Here is a 24,761-nt window from a genome sequence, read left to right on the forward strand (position 1 = left end):
ACTGCAGTAATACCTGCTGGTGAGGTCATTTGCCAGAAGGTTCTGCAGGTCCAAATACCTGGTTGGCTAAAGTGCTAACTTTAAGGTTGCTGGGAGGGGGTGAGTTGTTCCTTGCCATTTCAGCATGGTTGTCTGCCTGTATTAGCTGTGGCATGACAGGTAGAAGAGCTACCCTTTGCTTATGTTCAGAAGTTAGAAAGATCCAGGTGAGCATTAGGAACAAGAAAGTTTAGGGGCTTAGCTTTATTGTTTTGGCACTGTGCTTGTATTATTCTCTCAAATACCTAAATACCTTTCAAAGTAACATGTAACAATAATTCTTTCCTTTAAATAAACCATTTATTATTACAGGCTTGTTTCTGTGTGAGTACAAAGGAACCGGTCTGTCTAAGTTTGGCCTAGTTCACTTAGGGCGCAATCCTGAGTGTGCCTTGTGCCGGTGCAAGTTCTTGCACTGGCCCAGGAGGGTCTCAAACGTGCCATAAGGCATGTTTGTACCTCACCGAGAGTTGGCTGGGCTGGTGCAGGGACATGCGCCGGCCCGCGGAGGCTGAATCCAGCCTCTGCATCGACTCAGGCAGAGTTGGCTGTGTGGGAGACACAAGGAGGACTGTGAGACCCTTACTCCACAATACCTGGGATAGTTGGGCTTTGTACACCTCCATCCATAATTTATGGATGAATATTACTTGGCCCCCATCCCCAAGGCCTATAAGACTAAAGAAACAATCATAGCTTTGCGTGTGATTGCGTAATTGGTTGTAAGGAACTCTATACAAGTACTGAGGCCTGTGAGGAGAATCACCCCCACTGCAAAGCAGGTACAGCTGTACCATACTACTATTGTCTCCATTGCTGGATTGGGATACAGTGCAGTTGTCAGCACATGTTGGGCAACTGTCTCAGATGTGGTGTTCCTTAAAGTACCACCCATGTGTGGCATGCAGCACTTCTCTGGCAATGGGCAACAACTCCTCCACAAGGGCACCATATCCACAATGAGTGACATCCTCCTAAATGGTCATAGGATCTGACAGGGCCATCTTGGATACATTGTAACCCTCCTGCTACAGGTGGCTTTTAACATTTGTCATTAAAAACACTATTGCAAAAATGGGTTAGTGACATCTTCAAAATGGTGTTTTAAAAATGTATTTGTTTAAAATATATTACGTGCTGCATTTACCTTTCCTTAAGAACAATTCACTTAAGAACAGTTTACATAAAAGCAGTAACAATAACAATGTTATGCTTATGTTGTGACCACTCTGGGATAGATCTGTACAAGGTTCCATTTGCTGCTGCCACTACCCTAGTGCCAGAGGCATTGTTCGGTGTGTGCAACAGCAATGGAATGTGGAGCTGGAGGGTAGGAAAACAACATAATCATCCCCTGACTCTGCCTTTGACAGCCAGAAGGTGTGGCTGGCCTGTCCTCAGTGTCACTTGGGTATCATCAGCCTTCCCCCTTCTCTGTAGGGGACAGGACTTGCATGCATTTTTGCCCATGTCATTACTTTTGCCCATGTATAGGAGCAAAAGAAGGTGAATGGGTGATCTTTGTCAAAATGTCCTTGATTTTTCTAAATGAGGGAGATGCCCTATATTCCAAAATAGACTATCTGGAAAACAATCAGATTTTCAGAAGACATTAGGATTGGGCTGTCGACAAGACCTTTGTGAAACATGAATGCAACAGGCCAGGATTAATAGACAACACAGGATATTGTTCCCCCCCCCCCACGTCTGTCCATGCAAGCAGCCCATCAACTTCCCCCATATGGAAAGGCTACAAGGATTCCAAGTTCAGGCTGGGGCTTTGCTTGTGGAACAGCTGTTTCCACTGTGATTGGCTCCCTGTGTTGATTACAGCACCAGGTACAAGCCAGTAAGTGTCCTCCACTGGTTTAATTGAACAATGCTGAAAATGTACAGAAGTGATTTTTTTTTTTTTTTAACTTGTCCTGGGCCAGAGTTGTACTGATTATGGTGAAGGCATTTGAATTTCAGGTTACCCCTACAGTGCTTAAAATGTTGCAACTATCTTTGCTTAAAGATGGTCTATTTTTCTGGTACGTTTGGGTTTGACTTCCTGACTGCAAATGTGATTATATCTGCAATACATAATAGCCCTCCTTTTCCTAAAAAGCTAAGCTATTGTAACACAGGGCCCATGATGTCTTTCTGCCTGTCTTTCTTCTTTTTTATTATGTTGAAAAAGACATCAAAAGTTTGGGCTTAATAGAGCAAAGAAGCATTTAAGAGTTTATTCTTCTGAGCATCTCATAGGTCTGTGATTGTGAGCGCAATCCTAACCAACTTTCCAGCACTGGCATAGCTGGCATAGGATGTGCTGCATCCTGCAGTTGGGGGGGGGCAGTCATGGAGGCCTCGTCAAGGCAGGACAAAGTTTGTTCCCTTACCTTGGAGTTGCAATGTCCTTATGTCAGTGCTGGAAAATTGGTTAGGATTGTGGCCTGTGTTATCCCACTACTGCCAACAAAGGCTGTTATATAAAATGGAACACAGACAACTACAGTGTAGTGATGAATAGAGCACAGAAGGACCTTGAGGTTGAGTTGCACTGTGCAACCTTGTTTCTTAATATTTACTCATGTTTAAATATGGACAAAACAAATATAGATGGGGGAGTTGCCTATGTATTTAAACATTTGTATTTGTCTCAGGGCCCAATTCTAGCACTGATGCAGCCGCAATACAGTCCCAAGGTAAGGGAACAGACATTCCTTTACCTCCTTGACTGTCCCACCACCACAGGATGTAACACACACCCTGTTGGCACAGCTGCATCAGTGCTGGAGAGTTGGATAGGATTGGGTCCTCAATGTATTTGTGTCTCCTCTCCTCCCTCAAAGCAATTGCACTCAAGAAGCAGAAAAACTCACAAAATGTTTGTCTTCTTCTAGCTTGGTCCTTGGAAACTATTTCCCTCCCACTTCTAGATAAAAAGAAAAACTAATTCAACATGTGGACTGTCATTAATCCTTCTGCCTGTCAGTGGTTTCCATGTGCACACATGCAGAGCTTGTGTCTCCCAAATGCTTTTCGACTCTTTTGCTTTTGTACTGTGACACGTTGCAGATATGAAGTCTGCTTTCTCAAGCACAAGAGCAATTCAAAAAATTGTCTCCCAATTGCAATTAAAGATGTAACGGGTTGGATAAAAAGTCCTGGATGTTGAATACACAATAGAAGGTCTTTCAGGCTCTGAAGATTCAGTGGCAGGACCCTCAATTACAACAGGACTAATGTTGTGACTCAGTAGCAAGTAGCTGCCCCTCTGAACAACTGCTTCTATAGTAGGGTGATAATACTGGCCTACCTTACAGGACTGTAAGGATTATTAACATTAAATTATTAAATGTAGTTCTTTGGGGTCTCTTAGTACTACATAAAAGTGAAATAATCACTACATTTCTCTTCAGTTTCTTGAAGGGGAGGGAGCAGACCTCTGTATAAAAATCTAATTGTTCATCTATAAGTAGCATCTATATGGGAATTCCACAGAGATCATGAAGCAATGGAGCTCGTCTGTGGGGGGGGGGGGGGAAGAGAAGGAGCGAGCCTGTCTCCAGTCAGCAGAAAGGAAACTATGCCAAGAACATATTGAAAAGCTGTCTTCAGCCAGGGCCGTCCAGTTTAGCAACTCCGTTCCCTATTCCGATTTGCACACTGGGCTCTTTGATGCAACAGAAAACTGCTCATCTCACCTCCCTCCTCTCCCTCCTCTCAAACTCCTGTACAGTTTGGAGCTTGTGGATTTCCCCAACCCACCCACTCCTGAGGCGAGTTTATGTGAGGATATTCTTTTTGACCTGTTCATTCCATGAAGCTGTTTCCCCCCCTTCCTGTTTTCTGTCAGGAAATTGTGGAAATGAGCACAAGGCTCTCACTGCAGATGTCTGGCGGAACGCCGGACTGGTGCCACTTGACAGACAAGCGCTGCTTGGTTTGCAATCCAGTGGCCAGTTAGCAAAGCTTGGGCATCAGAGCTGCTGAGAAGTTCCCTTGAGTGTGGGCTTTTGTTGGATTTTTGTTTCTAAAGGAGCCTTCAGTGATCTCCAGTGTGACATGCAAGGTAATGAATTGTCCTCATCTTGAAACCGCCTGGAGCAAAGCTACATCTCTTCCCTCATGGAGAACAGCATGGTTGAATGCAAATATGACGCTCACCATTTTGTTTGTTACAACGAATTTTAGGACACTTCACTTTGGAGGCTGGATACTTCTGAATTCCAGTTGCCTCATTTCCTTATAACCTGTGTGTGTGTGTGTGTGTGTGTGTGTGTGTGTGTGTGTGTGTTAACTTTATAAGGGGTAAAGCAGATAGTTTTTGAAATGACTTGCTTTTTGGATTTCCTGTTGATGAAAACAGCAGCAGTATATTAATGGAAAAGCAAACGAAAAACCTACTACTTTTCTTCAAGCTGTAGTAGAGGTAAGTTTCTTGTTCTCTTCTCCCCATATTAGAAAGAAAACTTTGAAAAGGGATTAAATATTCCATCCCACAGTTCTTCTTCATTAATTACATTTTCACTTTCTATTTCTACACCTCAGGCTAAACTCCTATGCACATTTTCCTAAGAGCAAGCCCCACTGAAGACAATGGGACTTACTTCTGAGTAGACAAGCTGTGCTCAGTTAAAATCAACAAAGCATAAAAAAGACTGCATTTGAAGTCAATCCTCTACATACTTACCAAGTCCCACTGAACTCAATGCGGTTTACTTCTGAGTAAACATGCACAGGATTGCATTGTTAGACTGCAGTTCTATATGCACTTTCTAGAGTGGCAATTTTCCACCAGGCTGCACTCCACAGCGCATTGGTCTGCCACAAATGGTCTGTAGGTGTGTTGCAGGAGCTTGGGGGAGGGTCATTTATTAGTAGGGCCATTGGAGGATTTAAGCTCCCCCAGCAGCAGTATGGTGTGATTTGTCAATTGTCAAAAAATTGATGGTGTGCCTTGACATATTTTAGCACCTTGTCAGTGTGCCATGAGATGAAAAAGACTGAAAATCGCTGATCTAGAGCAGGGGTGTCCAAAGTTTTTGGCAGGAGGGCCACATCATCTCTCTGACACTGTGTCGGGGGCCGGGGGAAAAAAGAATTAATTTACATTTAAAATTTGAATAAATTTACATAAGTTTACATAGATGAATATATTAAAGATGAACTTATATGAATGAATGAAGGTCTTGTAATAGCTCAAGGCCTATAAAAGGCCTTGCACAAAGCAAGGCTGGCCTTTCCTTTGCTGCCGCTACTGCATCACAGACGTGAAACAGCAAGCAGTGGAGGGAGCCTTCATCCCACAGCTCATGCAAGAGGTCAAACAGTTGCCCTCAAACCGAGAGCAGTTGCGAAGGGGCCAGTGCGGGCTCCAACAAATCTCCGGAGGGCCAGAGGCTCATTGGAGACTGGTGGTTCCCCGAGGGCCACATTGAGAGGCCTCGAGGGCCGCAAGCGGCCCCAGGGCCGGGGTTTGGGCACCCCTGATCTAGAGAGTAAGGATTGCTGAACCGAGGTGAACTTCTGAGTAAACATGCTTTGGACTGTGCTGCAAAATTTCAACTGATACAACAATTTTGAACATCTACCTGTATTTAGATTTATCATTTCTCCCCCATTGCCATGCTGAAGCCCAGTTTCCTCAGTTTTCTGATACCCTCTTCAACAGTGGTATGGCAAAATGATTGTCAGCGCAATCCTAACCTGTGCTGGAACAGGCAGGCCAGCTAGCCTGCACTGTGTCCAGCGTGAGTTTCAGGCTGGCTCTGGCCTGGCACAAGGCAAGGAGAAGTAATTCCCCTAAAGAGGTGGAGCAGATCTGAGCAGAACCGGCCAGCCTGGAGTCACACCACGCTGGCTGGGAACAGGGTCAGGATATGGCATAACTGCCAGGTCCTGGCCCCACCCCCGCTCTTCTGTCACCCGCTGTCCCTCTGCCTTGAAACACCTCCTCCCTGTCCTCCCCACACACCCCAGACCCCCGTGCTGGCCAAGCTCCTCTGATGCAAACTCACCTTCCGCTGTGGAGGCTGTATCTGGCCTCCACGGGCTGATGCATGTCCGTGCACTGGCACAGCTGCCTCCTAAGGAGGTGCAAATGTGCTGTATAGCACATTTGTGACCCTCCCAGGCTGGCACAAGGGACTTGTGCCAGCCATGGGCACAGTTAGGATTGTACCCTGTCTGGCTGAGCATGTCAAAGAAGATGCAAGAGTAACATTTTGTATTGTGGGGGTTTTCCAGCACCCTATGAATTGGATTTTATTTTTTTAAAGCAGGTATTAAGAAGTGCATACTAACTTGAGTAGTCATTTCTTGCATAGTTAAAAGAGATTTGCAAATATTTATGTACCTTTCACAGTGGTGGGAAGGTGGACTTTGAAAACACTTCTGTCAAGCTATCAATAAATGTTAAAATAACCCTGTTAGTGTTCAGTGTTTTGAGAACTAACTTTATTATTTTTTGTTCACTTTCCTGCTGTTTCGTTAGAGGTGTTTGAAAATGGTGTTATTTACTTTACTCAGACGTAAGCCCATTGTGTCCAGTAAGACTTTGGATGTAAGCCTATCTTACTGGAAACAGACTCCTCTAAACAAAAATACTAGGTAAGACCAGCACAAATTTATTAGGGGTGTAAGCAAAACATTTAAAGACCTCATATCTGTTTAAGGGCACAATCCAAACAAACTTTCCATCACTGAGTTAAGGGCAATGCAACTCCAAGGTAAGGGAACAAACATTACCTTACCTTGAGGAGGCTTCCATGACTGCCCCCCAACTGCAGAATGCAGCACATGCCCCACTGACACAACTATGCCAGTTCTGGGAAGTTGATTAGGATTGTGCCCTAAATAACATAACATACAATTCACTAAGATCACATATGCTCGACAGCCAGTGCTGAGCCAGTAAAACCATATTCTATCAAGTCACCAGAGTTGCCATCCAAAATACTAGTAAACTCCCAATTTTGCCCCACTCGCCTGTGGGAACCAGTTGGCCTATGTTTCCCAGGTTGCTTGGTCACTCCACTGCCATAGGGTGCAACAGTCGCTCCATTGGCACCTCTGCATCATGTGAGCTGGTGAGGGGTAGCATTGGGGCACAGTTATATAGCCTCATATATAACTTTCCACTACAAAGGGGAGCAAATAGAAAGGAAGTGCATACTGCTTTAAGGGACCTTTTCTGTGCTTCCAGTTCAGCGTTAATGGGTCTACTTTGCCCTGTACCCACAATTTTACTGGCTGGCACAAGTCTGAGTGGATCTAGGAAGGCTGATTGCCACCTGGAAGAGGAATAGCACGTGGGCAGCTCTTCTGCCCCCAATACTGCCCCCTTCCAGCCCTCAGTCTGCCCCATTTCCCTGTTCCTCCCTTGCCCTATTCTGCCCTCTCCACAATGCCAAAACATTGCCACAGTCGGACATACGTAACTTAGGGAGCCAGCGTATTGGGTGATCCAGTTGGACTTTGCCATATGTGTTTGGCCCTTATGGATACTCCAATTTTCTAGAAATAACGGGATCTGATTCACAAAGATGCAGCAGAAGAATTTGTGCTAATTCAGAGTAAAATCAGTGTAATATTGTATAGAGAAATTTCTCTCCCTGCTGACTTTCTCCAGTTCTATATTTCTTTTTAGGTCTGTAGACCCAGCACTGTTTTACTTGGCATAAACTAGACTATGCTCCCATTTATGAAGGTTAGTTCCCTCTAGGTAGCTTCATTTAGCCCTTGATCTGATTCCATCTGAAAGCACAGAGAAACTTTTGAGGAGTTAGTTTAAAGGAAAATTTTATTACATTCTAATGGCATGAAGCTGAATAACAGTTTATGAAAACATACTTCATACTGAAATCATGTACACTACAGTTTAGTCTCATTTATCACAGAAACACTTTCTTCTCCACAGTGACGTAGCAAATGAGGGGTGTGGGGGGGGGGTCTGCCCTGGGTGGCAGGCCAGGAGGTGGTGCTGCGTGAGGCCCAACTAAGATGGCAGCTTCACTCCAAAGAAGGGAGAAGCAGATTGGGCAGGCTCAGAAGTACTTACATAGAGGTAAAGCAAATACACTCTGTATCTACTCACACAGAACATAGCAACTATAGCAGGTACTCCCTAAGTGTCCATGACAGTACCACCAATACCTGCTGATGATGCCTGTGAATTTGGTATGTGTGGGAAGGAGCTCATTCATGCATGGTGTTGTCATAGCACCTGCATGATGTCACCCCCTCCAAATGCCTTCCATGGTGCAAACAACTGCTCCTGGTATGAAGCCAGTTCCTGGGATTCCCATAGGCAGAGGTTTGAATCCCCATCTACAATTAACACATACAGCCTGCAAATGATGGCTGTTTTGACTGGCTATCGCAGAAATAAACCTCATTGGCTCACTTGGAAACAGGAGATGTGGGGTTTAGACTGCAAACTGTATTTACTAGAACACCATAGAGTTCAATAAACAGTCAATAAACTTAGGATCCAATCCTGTGGCCCTCAGTGCCAGTGGTATGCTTGTATCACCAGCGCTGGGTGTCACAAATGTGCTATAAAGCATGTTTGTGGCACCCTCGGAGTAAGCAGCACAGGCAGAGAGGCCTGTGCCACCCCATCAGCACCACACAGGAAGGCCTGGCCACTGACGGTAACCAGGTCAGCACTGGGTGGCATGGGGGTGTGGAGAGGGGGAGGGCAGGACAGGAAGAAGGACCGACTTAGGAGAGTGGTGGAACTGGCAGAGGCCTCCTCTGACAGATCCTATGCCCCATGTCAGGCTCAGAAGCCTGACAAGGGGCTTCTCAAGTCTGCGCCAGCAAGTTAACTGGTGCAATCTTGAGTAGTCCCATTGCAGGGGCTGGGGCTTTACTCGGTGTAAGGGGCAAATGTTCCCTTTCTCAGAGAAGACCGCCAGCATCTTCCTTGGCCCTGCAGGATACAGCGGCGGTCATTTTGGCACTGCTGTAAGCCTGCAGCGCTATGGGAGACCAGGAATGGGCTGCCTGTCCATTCTGTTGTATGCCTATTTTTCAACAGGAAGTCAGAAATTCTAACCTTTCCTCTGCCATGTTTTGCACAGATCATTGCCATCATATCTACAGCTCACTTAACCATGTTTATCGCACTGTACTATGTAGAATTAGCAGTGCTTTTTTTGTAAATAAAAAGGTGCAGGAACTCACCACTTGTTAATCTTTCATTTATTTATTTATTTATTTATTTATTTATTTATTTATTTATATTTAAACCATTTTTTATTGGAGAAATAAAATATTTTTTATGTGCTTCCCCCCTAAAGATGAACTTACTTCTGAGTAGACATGCATAGGATTGGGCTGTCAATCTCCACATCCCCTTCCCCCTAGCTATTTTTTCTACACTTGGGGAAAAATAGTGTACAGGTGCACTTGTAGCGTGTAGTATGTAGTGTGGCACTACTTCAAGGAGAGGAAGCAGTGAATGGATTCCAAAAAATGGCTTACATGAGTTCCATGTAATAAAATTACTCTAAGCAACTGTGGGAGTAAGAACAAAAGAGGAATTCTTACACGAGAGGGGTCCTTAGGTGCACATAGAAACAGCTACGTTTGCAAACAAGTGATTAAATATGGTTTAATTCAGGTATCAGAATACTCTGTGTCTTTGGGAAGGCGCTTGGCATGCAATTGTATGTTCTCTGCTGCCCTGAGCAGCTGCTGTGCATTGCTGGAGAGGAGCTGCAGACACTGGCTGGCGGAGGGCATGCTTGTGGGGGAAGGATGAGGAGGATCTCTGGCAAGGCTGGACAGCATGTTGTACACACGTAGAATCCCTTTTCACCTGCCCTTAGCATGTGAAAACGGGTGCAGATATATCTCTGCCAGGATTAAGAGCCGAATCCTAGGTATGTCTACTCATAAGTCCACTTTAGTGAATGGGGCTTACTGTGGATAGGATGGCAGCCTCAGGGCCCAATTCTGTGCCTGTCTCCTCAGAAGTCAGTCCCACTAGAGGCAGTGGGGCTTCCTCCCAGGAAAGTGTGGAGAGGACTGCAGCCTCAGAGCCCCTCCTCTGCCTGTCTACTCAGAAGTCAGTCCCACTAGAGGCAGTGGGGCTTCCTCCCAGGAAAGTGTGGAGAGGACTGCAGCCACAGAGCCCTCCTCTGCCTGTCTACTCAGGCTGCAAGGCTATGACACTTTCCCGGGAGTAAGCCCCATTGAACACAATGGAACTTACTTCTGAGTAGACATGCTTGGGCTCTCAGGCTGCAAGGCTATGCACCCTTTCCCAGGAGCAAGCCCCATTGAGCACAATGGGACATACTTCTGAGTAGACATGCCTAGGTTCGTGCTGCAGATTGGCACGGGGGCTGCACCAGCCAGCTTCCTTCCCCTCCTCCTCCGCCAAGCCAGTACCTGGGCATTCCGTGGGTGCTGCAGCCCGTCTCCCTGGCTGGCTGTCCGTCCTCCTCCTCAGCGTCGGCGCATGTCCCCCGCGCCCTCCAGTGGCTTGGAAGCTGGGCTGGGAAGCAGAGCGTGGGGGGAGGGGAGGCAGGCTGGGCTCAGGCGAGAGCTTGGAGATGGGGGCAGGAGGGGGTTGTTGTGCAGTCAGGCAGGGGCCAGGCGCCTGCCCACCCTGCACCCCCCAGCACCCACCCAGCAAATGCCTCTGTTTTGCTCCCCCCCGGAATGCCTCCGAAGGGGAGGGTCCCCTGCAAAAAGGTGCCGGAACTCCGTCCCCCCGCGTTCCATTAGAAAAAAAGCCCTGAGAATTAGCATAACTACATTTACATCTGCACCAAAGCTTGCGCCAGCTCAAGTAATTAAACAGTTAGCATGGAAGATCTGGAATCTCACCAAGAAGTCCATTAGCTCTCTTATTTGGCCTTTAGGCTTAAAGGCTACTGTGAGCAAGTACTGTATCTGGTTTTGTGAATACTTACCACTACAAAGCAAGGAAGAGCAAGCTGGAAAATGTATACAGGTTTTTTTTATTTACAGATGTAACTGAAGATCTGAAAATTTGATGGAAGTGAATTTTTCACTGGGGATCATACATGTTCAGTTCACAAAAAAGATACAATGAATTCAGTTAGATTGTTTTGCTACTCTGGCCTAGTGGATCGGTAATGCTGACTCCTTGCCAGTCAGGGTTTGCAGGTTGGGGGCCTCAGGGCTGTGTACTTCATTCCCTTCCCCTCTTCAGAGTGAATTTTCACCTTCCTTTCCCAGCACTGACCAAAGTTTCATGTTAAATGTACTAACCAACCATAGTTAATGCTATTGCCAACAAGATTCTTTGTAACCATGGTATGTAAACCTACTTCAAAGCTTGGTTTCATATTGTAGTTAGAAAGAATATGTGGTCATGACCTGTAACTCAAAAGCTGAACACAAGCTTTGCATGCCGAGGTCCAGGTTCAGTTCTTGTTATCACCAGGGAAAAAGATCTCAGACAGCAGGACTGGACAAGACTATTTTTTCAGACACTGAAGTACTGGACAATAGGTGCCAGTCAAATAATAAAAGGGTTCCATCCCTGTCAGTAAGGAAATAGACCCCAAAGTTTATGCTGTGCCAAAAAGAAGGCGGCGGCTATTCAGGAAATGGTGGCAATACTTTGCACCAAGATCTATGATGGCATACATAAGCTGCAGGGCAGGGTGGGATGGGGTAACCTGCCTCTATCCCATATATCAAGGGTCCCTGCAGTATGGACCCTCCTTCTGCCTCATCAAAAATGGTGAATACTTTGTGAATTACTGTACTGTATTAATCTTACTCCTCATTTGTAAAGATCCATTGCTGATTCTCAATACATACTGGGGCCTTGGAAGTTTGACTGGTGAAATTACAGCAAATTTTCTCCCCCAATTGTTGCTTTGCCAATGTAAGGAATCACATTTTTAAAAATGAAAACCAGCTTCCCACATGTCTCCCAAAACATGCCAGCCCTGTCCCTCTCCTGAAGACTTTTCTTTTTTGTTTTCAATTACAATATTGCAGAAGAATAAAGCCACCAAATGCTTCTGGTCTTGGAAGCATCTTATCATTTTGTGCAGCAGACAATGAAGGCTTGATAGCATAACAACCCCATCTCCCTAATGGAAACTGAATTAAATTAGCAGCACAAAATTGTAAAGAGTACTGGAAAAGTCTTCAGTTGTGACCTCATGTCTGGGAAAGGAAACTTGATACATAATGTTGAATGTAAATCTTGCTAGGTTCATGCAAGTCATTTCATTCAGAAAGCACAATATGAACAGCAGAAAGAAAAGCAGAAGCGAGGGTCATGGTGCTGATGCTGGATGATGCATTACCTAAAGGATGCAACAGACGGTGGGAGGAGGCAAGGAGTCCCTTAACACACATAGAGCTCCCATCTCTCTTTGGACATTCAAAGGGAGAGCAAAGCTACTGAGTTTTTTGATGAAGAATTCTACTAACAAAACAAAGACAGACTGAACAATCTTTTCAGTAAGTTCTTAACTCCTCTCTCTTTAATTGCTAGCATTTGTTATTCAGACAAAACTAAAAGCATTCAGACAAAACTAAATTCATTTGTATTTGCTTTCATTTGTCCTGGCCTCTCCCTTTCCTGGCTCTCACTACTGTTGACATTCTGATTTTAAATTCCATGGGACAAGAAGCTTTTGTCATTATGTCACTCTGCAAGGTGACATGGATACCAATGATGCTCTATAATTTAGTAGTACTGTAGTAATAATATGTAGTGTTATGCTCTTTAACCAAGCTTTAGGATTTAAAGCATGTCACCAGGTACTGTAAAACTAGTAACCAGTCCGAACCTATTTATGTGGAAATAAGCCACATTCAGTCCCATAAACCTTACTTTAAATAAATGGGCATAGGATCAGCGCATAAGGCTGCAATCCTATACACACTCTCCCTGGGAGTAAGCCCCATTGAACACAATGTAACTGTCTCTTAAATAGATATGCATAGTAAGTAAGTAAGTAGTTTATTTAATGGTCTCAGACCAGTAGCAATACAGCTTTACGGACATATCGTGACATAACAGTCATAGCCAATCTCAAGGGCAGTTTAAAAAGAAAAAATTGATTAGATATTTCTGCTAATAACCCCTGCTAATTGGGTAAGAGGCAGTTTTTCAAGTGGGTGCTCCTTTTTTTAGCAGGGGGAGAGTAACTGGCCCACCTCACCCCAGCACTGTCTGTTCTAGTGGCTGTCTGCTGGTATTCATTTGCATCTTTTTAGATTGTGAGCCCTTTTGGGACAGGGAGCCATTTAGTTATTTGATTTTTCTCTGTAAAGCGCTTGAGAACTTTTAGTTGAAAAGCGGTATATAAATACTGTTAATAAGATCTCCAGCAGCTCATGGATCGTTTTAGCAAGGCCTGCCAAGATTTTGGACTGACAATCAGCCTGAAGAAAACACAGGTCATGGTTCAGGATGTGGACTCACCTCCCTGCATTACAATCTCTGAGCATGAACTGGAGGTTGTCCATGACTTTGTGTACCTTGGCTCAACGATCTCCGACACTCATTCTCTCGATGCCGAGCTAAACAGGCGCATCGGTAAAGCAGCTACCACGTTTTCCAGACTCACAAAGAGAGTCTGGTCCAACAAGAAGCTGACGGAACATACCAAGATCCAGGTCTACAGAGCTTGCGTCCTGAGTACACTTCTGTACTGCAGCGAGTCATGGACTCTTCGCCCACAACAGGAGAGGAAACTGAGCGCTTTCCACATGCGCTGCCTCCGACGCATCCTCGGCATCACCTGGCAGGACAAAGTTCCAAACAACACAGTCCTGGAACGTGCTGGAATCCCTAGCATGTATTCACTGCTGAAACAGAGACGCCTGCGTTGGCTTGGTCATGTCGTGAGAATGGATGATGGCCGGATCCCAAAGGATCTCCTCTATGGAGAACTCGTGCAAGGAAAGCGCCCTACAGGTAGACCACAGCTGCGATACAAGGACATCTGCAAGAGGGATCTGAAGGCCTTAGGGATGGACCTCAACAAGTGGGAAACCCTGGCCTCTGAGCGGCCCGCTTGGAGGCAGGCTGTGCAGCATGGCCTTTCCCAGTTTGAAGAGACACTTTGCCAACAGTCTGAGGCTAAGAGGCAAAGAAGGAAGGCCCATAGCCAGGGAGACAGACCAGGGACAGACTGCACTTGCTCCCGGTGTGGAAGGGATTGTCACTCCCGGATTGGCCTTTTCAGCCACACTAGACGCTGTGCCAGAACCACCTTTCAGAGCGCGATACCATAGTCTTTCGAGACTGAAGGTTGCCAATACAATAATAATAATAATTCATCAGAATACACTTAAAAATGAACTAAGACTTGCTATTGGTTAGTAAGACCCTGTAATGCTAAATTAATAAACTAAAACTATAAACATTATAAGACATTCATCCCATTTATCAAATCTGATAGATAGAAAATTCTCACATGCCAGTAACTACTGGGCTAAATAAGGGAGGCATCATTCTTAACCATCATTCTATGGATATTTATTGCTGCCACGAGGAATTTCATAACCATGTATGTAGTGGTTTGATTGGTATCTGATAGAAGCAAAGAGGTGTAGTATTGACTCGTGCGGCCTGGTAATCTGTTCAATAGTGGGGAGATAAGCTCAGCGTGGAAGTCTTTATAAAAGGAGCATCTCAATAAGACATGTTTGATAGTCTCTATTTGTTCTGCACATGGGCAGAATCACTCAGAATATGGAATTTTCTTATAGCGACCCTCCAATACCGCTGAGGGTAACCCCCGACAGCGAGCTAATGTAAAAGTTCGTCTGTATTTTGGTATTTCTAATGATGTAAGATAGGATAGCTAGGTACCTGATGTTCTCAGAATAGCTAGGTACCTGAGGTTCTCAGAAATATAAAATCCTGTTATCTTAGTCAGGTCACTTTGGCGTTCATTATCTATAACCCTTTGACTAATAATTCTTTTGGCTTGCACCATACCCAGGCTAAGTAAGGACATCTGAGAAAGTCCTAAGGAGGTCAGTTCTGACTCAATTAATTGGATCCATTTAGATCAGGGGTGCCCAAAGTTTTTGGCAGGAGGGCCATCATCTCTCTGACACTGTGTCGGGGGCCAGGGAAAAAAAGGATTAATTTACATTTAAAATTTGAATAAATTTACATATGTTTACATAAATGTATATATTAAATATGAACTTCTATGAATGAATGAAGGTCTTGCAATAGCTTAAGGCCTATAAAAGGCCTTGCACAAAGGCTTGTTACTGCATCACAGATGTGAAACAGCAAACAGTGGAGGAAGCGCTCATCCCGCAGCTCATGAAAGAGATCAAACAGTCGCCCTCATGCTGAGTGCAGTTGCATTGGGCCAGTGTGGCTCCAGCAAATCTCTGGAGGGCCAGAGGCTCATTGGAGAGTAGGGGCTCCCTGAGGGCCGCATTGGGAGTCCTCGAGGGCCGCAAGTGGCCCCAGGGCCGGGGTTTGGGCACCCCTGATTTAGATTGAAAACTATCCTGGAGAATTAGTTGGGCAAGTTCATTGGATATCAAACGAAACCTTAACCAGTATGAAAAGATTGTTATCCATACTCTGGCCTCTATCTTAATTTGTCCTGTCTCAAGTTGCAACATAGGGTTAGAGATACCCCTGGGCATTCCCAATGCTGCCTGAAGAAACTTGGATTGAACACATTCTTGGGTTCTAATATTAGGTAGAGGCCCCAGTTGCACACCATATAGTAATTGGGATAACACTTTAGCTTGATCAAGCTTGAGGGCTGCAGGAAAATATTGTCCTCTTGGTATACATAAATTGTAGAATTGCTGAGGAACTTCTCTGTGCACTTAATGCTACCTGTTCCCCATGAGCTCTCCTCGAGCCATTAGACTGAAATGTTACACCCAAATATTTGAAATAAGTTACTTGCTCTATTTTGCGTTTATTAATCCACCAAGAGTGGATCTTTGGTCTTTTAGAAAAGGCCATAATTTTGGTTTGATGGAAATTGATTATCAGAGAGTTCCCTTTACAATATAAAGCCAAGGCCCTCAGAGCTCGTCTGAGAACAACTGGGGTTCTAGAGAGTAGTGTAGCATCATCGGCATATAGCAACATAGCTATATGCCTTCCTGCCATTTTAGGGGAATGAAAGTCGCTGTTATTTAGATAGCTCACCATAGAATTGATGTAATAATTAAATAACAGTGGAGCCAAGATACACCCCTGTTTAACTCCCTTCTGTATAAGTATAATCTTTGTAAGGTGACCCTGCAGACTGCATCTGACCTTTAGAGAAGTGCCTCTGTAAAGAACCTGAATAAGAAATAATAGGCGCCGATCTATATTGGAATTTCTGAGCTTCTCCCACAGTTCCTTGCGTGAAATGGAATCAGATGCTGTTTTAAGGTCTACAAAGGCAGCATATAAGGAGCTTGTCTTCTGTGTGGTGTATTTCCCAATAAGGTGTTGAAGGATTGAACATTGATCAATGGTAGACCTTCCTTCCCTAAAACCTGCTTGTTCTTCAGCCAATACATTACCTTCCTCAAGCCAATCTTTAAATTTTCCATAGAGATGCCTTGTATACAACTTACTGATGATGTTGAGAAGGCTAATGGGCCTATAATTAAAAGGGTCATCTCTATTGCCTTTTTTAAAAATAGGGATAACAATTGCCGATCCCCAATTGGCAGGAATATGACCAATTCTAGCAATATAGGAGAATAACGACGCCAAAATTGGGGCCCACCAGTCTAAATTATTCTTAATTGCCTCAGGTGGGATCATATCTTCTCCTAGGGCTTTGCCCAGCTTCAATTGAGCCACAAGTGCATGAACTTTGGAAACAGATACAGGTGGCCATTGCAGGGTATGTCCTAATTCAACTCTGATACTGCTACCAGCCTCCCCTTCATCTTTGTACAAATAATAGAAATGCTTCTCCCATATCTCAGAATGGATGTGGCAAACAGGGAGAGAATTTTGGAGAACTCTTTATAAGCTGCCAAAAGCAGCTTGTGTCCTTTGTTTTAGCAGCCTGTATCAGGCCTAACCAAGATTCTTTCATGGCCTTTCTTTTTTTATCTGCCAATAGCTTTTTGTATTGTTTTTTCTGAAAAATCAGGTTCTGAGCAACCTTTGGATCAGCACTGAACTTATAAGCTTGATAAAAGTTGAGCAGGCCTTTTTTGGCATCAACACATTCCTGATCAAACCAGTGCTTAGAGGAGAGGCAAGCCTGGGGCGGGGGTCTAGTAATGCTTCTAGTAAAAAGTTGCTTCAGCTTGCTAACTAAATCTTGATAAAGGTCTAATACCTCTAATTTATGATCTCCAAGTAAAAAAGCGGCCTGGATAGATCGCAAAGATTCTGATGCCAACAGTTTGCTTAATTCTTAACTCAATCGTGGAGACCATCTATGCAGTGAGACTATTCCCCCCTCTAAAGACTGTAGGGGAATATATAAATCTGCACTTCGTGAATGATGTATAGGAAGGTTCAATAAAATCGGAAGATGATCACTAGTAAATTTAAGTATAACCTCTAATTCTTCCAATGCTGGGAGCAAACTAGATGAGACTATAAAATAATCTGACTCATCTTGGTTCCAGCCACAAAAGTAAATTCTGCTGGGCAGTTTTTCCCAAAAGAGCCATTCAGAATATATAAATTGGTTCTTAAGGTCATTTAATTCAGAAGTAAGCCCGCATAATTGGATTTTGGATCTTTAGAGCTACATACTAAGGGGAGACCTATTTCTCCTTCGGAAGGCAAGCAAGCCCTTTGTTGGGCATATAACGTACAGTCATTTGGGCCTATTCTAGCATTTAAGTCAGCCCCCAGAACCATGTGCGCATTAGGATACAGATTTGCTATGTATTCTTCAAAATCAAGCCACATTTCTGAATATTCTGAATATTCTTTCTTTGCAGATATGCATTGATTATTAACAGTTCATACTGAGAAAATTGAATCAAAATGGCCATAGCATAGTTCATATACGAATGCAACTTCCTAACCGAAGCACATAATGAGGTTGCAGTTAGCACACACAGTCCCCCTTTATTCCTGCCACACCCAGAACTGGGCAAAACCCCCTCAGAGTATGCATAAAAACCATTATATGACAACTCTCCAACAATCCAAGTTTCTTGTAGCATTATAACATCCTTGCTAGCTAAAAATTCTCTTATGGAAGGGTCCCAGAAAGAACCAAGCCAACCATTCACATTCCATGTTATGAACTTAGCCTTACTTTTACACTGGCCTATTGAATGTCATTGAGAATTTATAGGTGCAGTCTTGGGTAGCTGGATGTTCTCACTTCCATCTCCTTAATTGTTGAATCTATACTTGTCTCAGATGACAGAACAGGAGAGCTCTGAGTGTTATTATTTATCAATTGATCTCCCTGTAAATTTGGTTCCAAAACATAAATTGAACCATTAGGATTTACTATTACAGTGGGGCCATCGACCTGGGCTCCAACGTTGGTCTGACGATCAGCTCCAGGAGATGCCGCAATGGCAATAGAGGTCAGAAGGCCTGTTGGGTTTAAAGAAGCATCCAGGTGCTCATCAACTTTTTGTTGGTGAATCTGTGCCGTCTGGAATGAGGCAGAGTCAGGTGTCTGTTCAGGATCTGTAAGTGAATTCTGATTTGTGTCCATAAGGCCATGTTGTAAATTTGTGAGCACTTGATGAAGTCTAGGTGGAGTCTTCTTCATCTGTTCTGACTCTACTGGTATCTCCATCATCATTTCCTTGGTTGAATCCAAATCAGACTGAGAGGGACAAGGTGAGTGCAGCAGATCTGGGGCAAGTATGGCAGTAATGGTGTCGAAGTGTGGATCAGCTGCCAACACAGACCCAGGGTGCATGACCATTGTCTTATTTACTTCCTCTCTAAATACCTGAGAGGGAGGGGGGCTCGGAAATAAATTCAGCTACTCTTCCAATCTCTTTATTGATTTCACTGTCCAGATCTGGAGCATCTAGGTTAGCATTTATGTAAGTTCTAAAAGATTGAGCTTGTTGCGTGGGGCTTTCCAAATCTATGATATCACTTTCTTTCCTTAATTTTAGTTTGGTTCTGTCCAATTTATTTCTGCTATCATCCAGAAATTTATCCAGTTTATTTATCAAAGTTGTCAGCCCTTCCTTTTCAGTAGTTTGAATTCTTTCCAAATTTTTGCATTGGGCTGGTGAGAGCTTATCATGCCTTGTAGAGTTGGATGCCCTCTTGGCCTTCCAGGCCTCAGTTTTCCTAACATCATCTTGGCTACATCCTTTACTTTTAAATAACTTCTTATTTCCAAACTCCTTAAAGACACGTTGAGGGATAATATCAAGTTTGCTCAAACGCTGTACCATGTGAAATAATGGAGAAGGTATATTTGCTGTTTTGAAATCCAAAAACAATCTCTTCTGATCCAGCTGTGTTGGTAGAAAGTGATAAGTCTTTAATTCTGATGGACTTATGGAACAGTTCAAAAGTTTGGTGAGGGAAGTTAGGATCTTTTCCTTATTAGACCAGCGAAAAATATGGTCTCTAGGCAGATTTATTAAAACCTGGTTAATTTGCAGTACTCTTTGAATTTTCCGTGGCATCTTGGGCTGAATATCATGATTATGGACTTGTGCTAAAGAAGATGATGACTCAATCAAGGCATCCTCAATTTTTTTGGTCTAAGGCTTAATATCTAATTGAGCAAAAGCTTGTATTACAGATCCAAGTTGTTTCTCCATGCCATTCAGTCTTCCCAGTATCAATAGCAGGGTCTCAGCTGAGATAACACATATTTCACTAAGTTGTTGGAGCACAAGGTTAAATTCAGGTTGTGTTGGAAGGGCACAACACTCCTTTTGGTTGTCTGCCTTCCTCTTTAGAGAACGAAGTTTTCTCCCTTTAGGCCGTTTTACTGCGGGTAAGATGCTTTCAGTCTCTTGCATAATTGTTTTATCAACAGGTTCTCTTACAGCCCCTCTAGCAGGTGAAATAGATTTATTTTTAGTACTCACAGCACCTTGCAAGTTCTCTGGTGAGGGGGGCGAGAGGAAGCTTCCAAGTTTCAGCTGTTTCTGCTGTCTCCTTTTTTTGACCGCTCCTTCTACATCACAGCTGCCTGTACAAGGGCTTCGCAGTCGTTTCTTCCCAATCGGAGGTAATGTCTTTTCTGCCATGCCATGGCCTAATCAGGCCAATTAGTTCTTAACAAGTACAAGAAGTTGTTTTGAGTGGGCGTCTTGGAAAAAATGGCACCACAGGGTTGATTCACACAGCTGTTTTTCCCCACTGTAAGATTGACTAACATGCTCAGGTCCAATGATGGAGGAGGGGAAGAAGCTTGTGATTCTCTGTTGTTTCTTTTCCCTTCCTTCTCAAACTTCCCTCCTCTTAACAGCATTCTATGCAAGGGCTTCTCTGCAATCTTTTCTTCCCTTTGCCAGGCATTTGCTTCCTATTTATCATGTTTACAATAAAATTAGAACCGAACTTGGGCAAGGGCTGCAGGCAGAGAGGGTTACTCAGCCGCCATCTTCCATCCCATCATCAATCAGATATGCATAGGATTTTTTTAACTGTTTGTTGAACTGGTTTTCCAGAGTAAGATTCAATTGGAGAGAATCTGTTAATTATTTGGGACCAGAAGAGGGCTGCCTAAGCTATTGCAAAGTACTATGTAAAGACCTGACACCTTTATATGCAAAAAAACACAATAATACAGTATAGGGCCTAGGAGAGGGGGGTAAAGGGGGTAATTTGTACCTGGGCCCAGGCTCAGAAAGGGGGCCCAGAAACTTCCTTGGGTCTTACATTTTCCAATCTGCTCAGACTTGCTGCCTGCATGGGATGCTGGGGACACTACACAAGCCTGCGGCTGCAGCTGTTGGCAAGCCTATATGCCAAGCTGAGGAATGCATACATAACACTCCTCAATACAGTGTCAAGTCTGGGAGAAAACCGGCCTGCTACAAGCTCTTTGGCTTGTGGATCCACAAAGATTCACCACAAAGTAAATCAGGAGCTCAGGGACACAGCTGCAAGTCTACAGCTGCTGCAGAAGCAAGTTTTGGTATGAACAGGATACTTTCTATTCTAGTGTGAGCCTAATTATGATGATGCTAATTTTCTGCATGATTTCCTATATTTAAAAGATTTTAGAGAGACCTAGGAGTGTGTTTGGTTTTCTGTATTACCATATCTAGCTGCCGATTTGGTTTTCTGTATTACCATATCAAGCTGCCGACCAGAACAATTTGTGTTCTGGTCACGATAAGGAAACCAGATTTCTTGACGTGCTAAATGACTGTGGCTTAGAGCAGCTAGTCACGGAGCCCACCAGAGGGCAGGTGACTCTGGATTTAATATTGTGCGGTACACAGGACCTGGTTAGAGATGTAAATGTTACTGAGCAATTAGGGAACAGTGATCATGCTGCGATCTGTTTTGACATGCACGTTGGGGGAAGAATACCAGGCAAAGCTCTAACAAAAACCCTTGACTTCCGACGGGCGGACTTCCCTCAGATGAGGAGGCTGGTTAGAAGGAGGTTGAAAGGGAAGGTAAAAAGAGTCCAATCTCTCCAGAGTGCATGGAGGCTGCTTAAAACAACAGTAATAGAGGCCCAGCAGAGGTGTATACCGCAAGGAAAGAAGGGTTCCACTAAATCCAGGAGGGTGCCCGCATGACTATCGAGCCAAGTTAGAGAGGCTGTGAAGGGCAAGGAAGCTTCCTTCCGTAAATGGAAGTCTTGCCCTAATGAGGAGAATAAAAAGGAACATCAACAGTGGCAAAAGAAATGTAAGAAGGTGATATGGGAGGCCAAGCGAGACTATGAGGAACGCATGGCCAGCAACATTAAGGGGAATAATAAAAGCTTCTTCAAATATGTTAGAAGCAGGAAACCCGCCAGAGAAGCGGTTGGCCATCTGGATGGTGAGGGAGGGAAAGGGGAGATAAAAGGAGACTTAGAGATGGCAGAGAAATTAAATGAGTTCTTTGCATCTGTCTTCGCGGCAGAAGACCTCGGGCAGATACCGCTGCCCGAACGGCCCCTCCTAACCGAGGAGTTAAGTCAGATAGAGGTTAAAAGAGAAGATGTTTCAGACCTCATTGATAAATTAAAGATCAATAAGTCACTGGGCCCTGATGGCATGCACCCAAGAGTTACTAAGGAATTGAAGAATGAAGTTGCAGATCTCTTGACTAAGGTATGCAACTTGTCCCTCAAAATGGCCACGGTGCCAGAAGATTGGAGGATAGCAAATGTCACGCCTATCTTTAAAAAGGGAAAGAGGGGGGACCCGGGAAACTATAGGCCGGTCAGCCTAACATCCATACCGGGTAAGATGGTGGAATGCCTCATCAAAGATAGCATCTCAAAACACATAGACGAACAGGCCTTGCTGAGGGAGAATCAGCATGGCTTCTGTAAGGGTAAGTCTTGCCTCACGAACCTTATAGTATTCTTTGAAAAGGTCAACAGGCATGTGGATGTGGGAGAACCTGTGGACATTATATATCTGGACTTTCAGAAGGCATTCGACACGGTCCCTCACCAAAGGCTACTGAAAGAACTCCACAGTCAGGGAATTCGAGGACAGGTCCTCTCATGGATTGAGAACTGGTTGGAGGCCAGGAAGCAGAGAGTGGGTGTCAATGGGCAATTTTCACAATGGAGAGAGGTGAAAAGCAGTGTGCCCCAAGGATCTGTCCTGGGACCAGTGCTTTTCAACCTCTTCATAAATGACCTGGAGACAGGGTTGAGCAGTGAGGTTGCAAAGTTTGCAGACAACACCAAACTTTTCCGAGTGGTGAAGACCAGAAGTGATTGTGAGGAGCTCCAGAAGGATCTCTCCAGACTGGCAGAATGGGCAGCAAAATGGCAGATGCGCTTCAATGTCAGTAAGTGTAAAGTCATGCACATTGGGGCAAAAAATCAAAACTTTAGATATAGGCTGATGGGTTCTGAGCTGTCTGTGACAGATCAGGAGAGAGATCTTGGAGTGGTGGTGGACAGGTCGATGAAAGTGTTGACCCAATGTGCGGCAGCAGTGAAGAAGGCCAATTCTATGCTTGGGATCATTAGAAAGGGTATTGAGAACAAAACGGCTAATATTATAATGCCGTTGTACAAATCTATGGTAAGGCCACACCTGGAGTATTGTGTCCAGTTCTGGTCGCCACATCTCAAAAAAGACATAGTGGAAATGGAAAAGGTGCAAAAGAGAGCGACTAAGATGATTACGGGGCTGGGGCACCTTCCTTATGAGGAAAGGCTACGGCGTTTGGGCCTCTTCAGCCTAGAAAAGAGACGCCTGAGGGGGGACATGATTGAGACATACAAAATTATGCAGGGGATGGACAGAGTGGATAGGGAGATGCTCTTTACACTCTCACATAATACCAGAACCAGGGGACATCCGCTAAAATTGAGCGTTGGGCGGGTTAGGACAGACAAAAGAAAATATTTCTTTACTCAGTGTGTGGTCGGTCTGTGGAACTCCTTGCCACAGGATGTGGTGCTGGCGTCTAGCCTAGACGCCTTTAAAAGGGGATTGGACAAGTTTCTGGAGGAAAAATCCATTATGGGGTACAAGCCATGGTGTGTATGCGCAACCTCCTGATTTTAGAAATGGGTTATGTTAGAATGCCAGATGTAGGGGAGGGCACCAGGATGAGGTCTCTTGTTGTCTGGTGTGCTCCCTGGGGCATTTGGTGGGCCGCTGTGAGATACAGGAAGCTGGACTAGATGGGCCTACGGCCTGATCCAGTGGGGCTGTTCTTATGTTCTTATGGGTGGGCAGACCTAGGCTCCAAAGAGTTTTCCAGTTGTCTCCACCCTCACCCTCCCCTGTTTTGCCCCTCCCTGCCCCCATTCTGGTTGCCCATCACCACCCTCCCCCACTCTGTTTCGCCCTTCCCCCTTTGCAAAGGGGCCTAAAGAAACTTTGTACCCCCTGATAAAATATGTCTGAAGCCCTGATACAGTACTTCACTGTTGTCTAGCATTTTTAAGTAGTCAAAGCACTTCATATGTATTATCTAGTTGTAGTCATGATATATTATTATCCCCATATTGCAGCTGAGGCTGAAAAGGAGTCACTTGCTTAAGCTCACTTATTGAGTTCATGGTGAACATAAGATCTGAATTGGGGGGAGTCCTGATCTGCAGCACTACATTTTTTAGCCACTACAGTACACCACATCTCTCTTCCATGTATTTTTTGTAAATGCTATTTTTAGGCCACTCATTTATGTTTTTTCTAAGGACTGCATGTATGTGGTCCTCTCTCCCCTTTTTATCCTCACAGCAATCCTGTGAGACAGATCAAGCTAAGAGGCAGTTTGTGGGCCAGCATCACCCATTGAACTGATGGCGGAGCAGGGATTTGATTATTGTTGTAAGTAAAGTTCTAGCCGTTATATCACATTGGTCCTTTTATGACATGCTGTAGACTCTTATGTCTTCCACTTACCAACTTCATACATGGGAATGAGAAGTAAGCTGGAGACTGCAGAATGGTTCAAATCTATTCAAAAAAGGGATCTAGCAGAGCTTGCTGAAGCCACCTATGTAGATACGCCAACATACTAAGGCTGAGGATTCGTCTTTCTGTCCACATTCACATGCTGTCAACAGGAAGGGAAGGGCTTACTGCTAGTGAAGAGGTCCACTAGAATATCATTCACAGGTGGAACTACATAATTGCTTTATAGAAAGATTGTAAAGAAAAATGAGCAATCAACAAAC

General features: G+C 44.4%; 1 protein-coding gene across 3 annotated transcripts in view; it reads left to right on the forward strand.

Moving 5' to 3' along the window:
* The first annotated feature begins 3,946 nt into the window (after window positions 1-3,946).
* Window positions 3,947-24,761, forward strand: part of CSGALNACT1 (chondroitin sulfate N-acetylgalactosaminyltransferase 1) — a 47,663-nt gene continuing 26,848 nt past the window's right edge. The window contains exon 1 of one of the 3 annotated variants that reach the window (XM_066627692.1): window positions 3,947-4,099. The gene's annotated coding sequence lies outside the window, so the exon portion shown is untranslated. Of the gene's footprint in view, window positions 4,100-4,385; window positions 4,460-24,327; window positions 24,412-24,761 lie in introns of those variants that run through there. The other 2 variants (XM_066627695.1, XM_066627694.1) reach the window with 2 other exon arrangements.

The sequence above is a fragment of the Tiliqua scincoides genome, chromosome 5 (genome assembly GCF_035046505.1).
Source record: "Tiliqua scincoides isolate rTilSci1 chromosome 5, rTilSci1.hap2, whole genome shotgun sequence".
Taxonomy (NCBI): Eukaryota; Metazoa; Chordata; class Lepidosauria; order Squamata; family Scincidae; genus Tiliqua; species Tiliqua scincoides.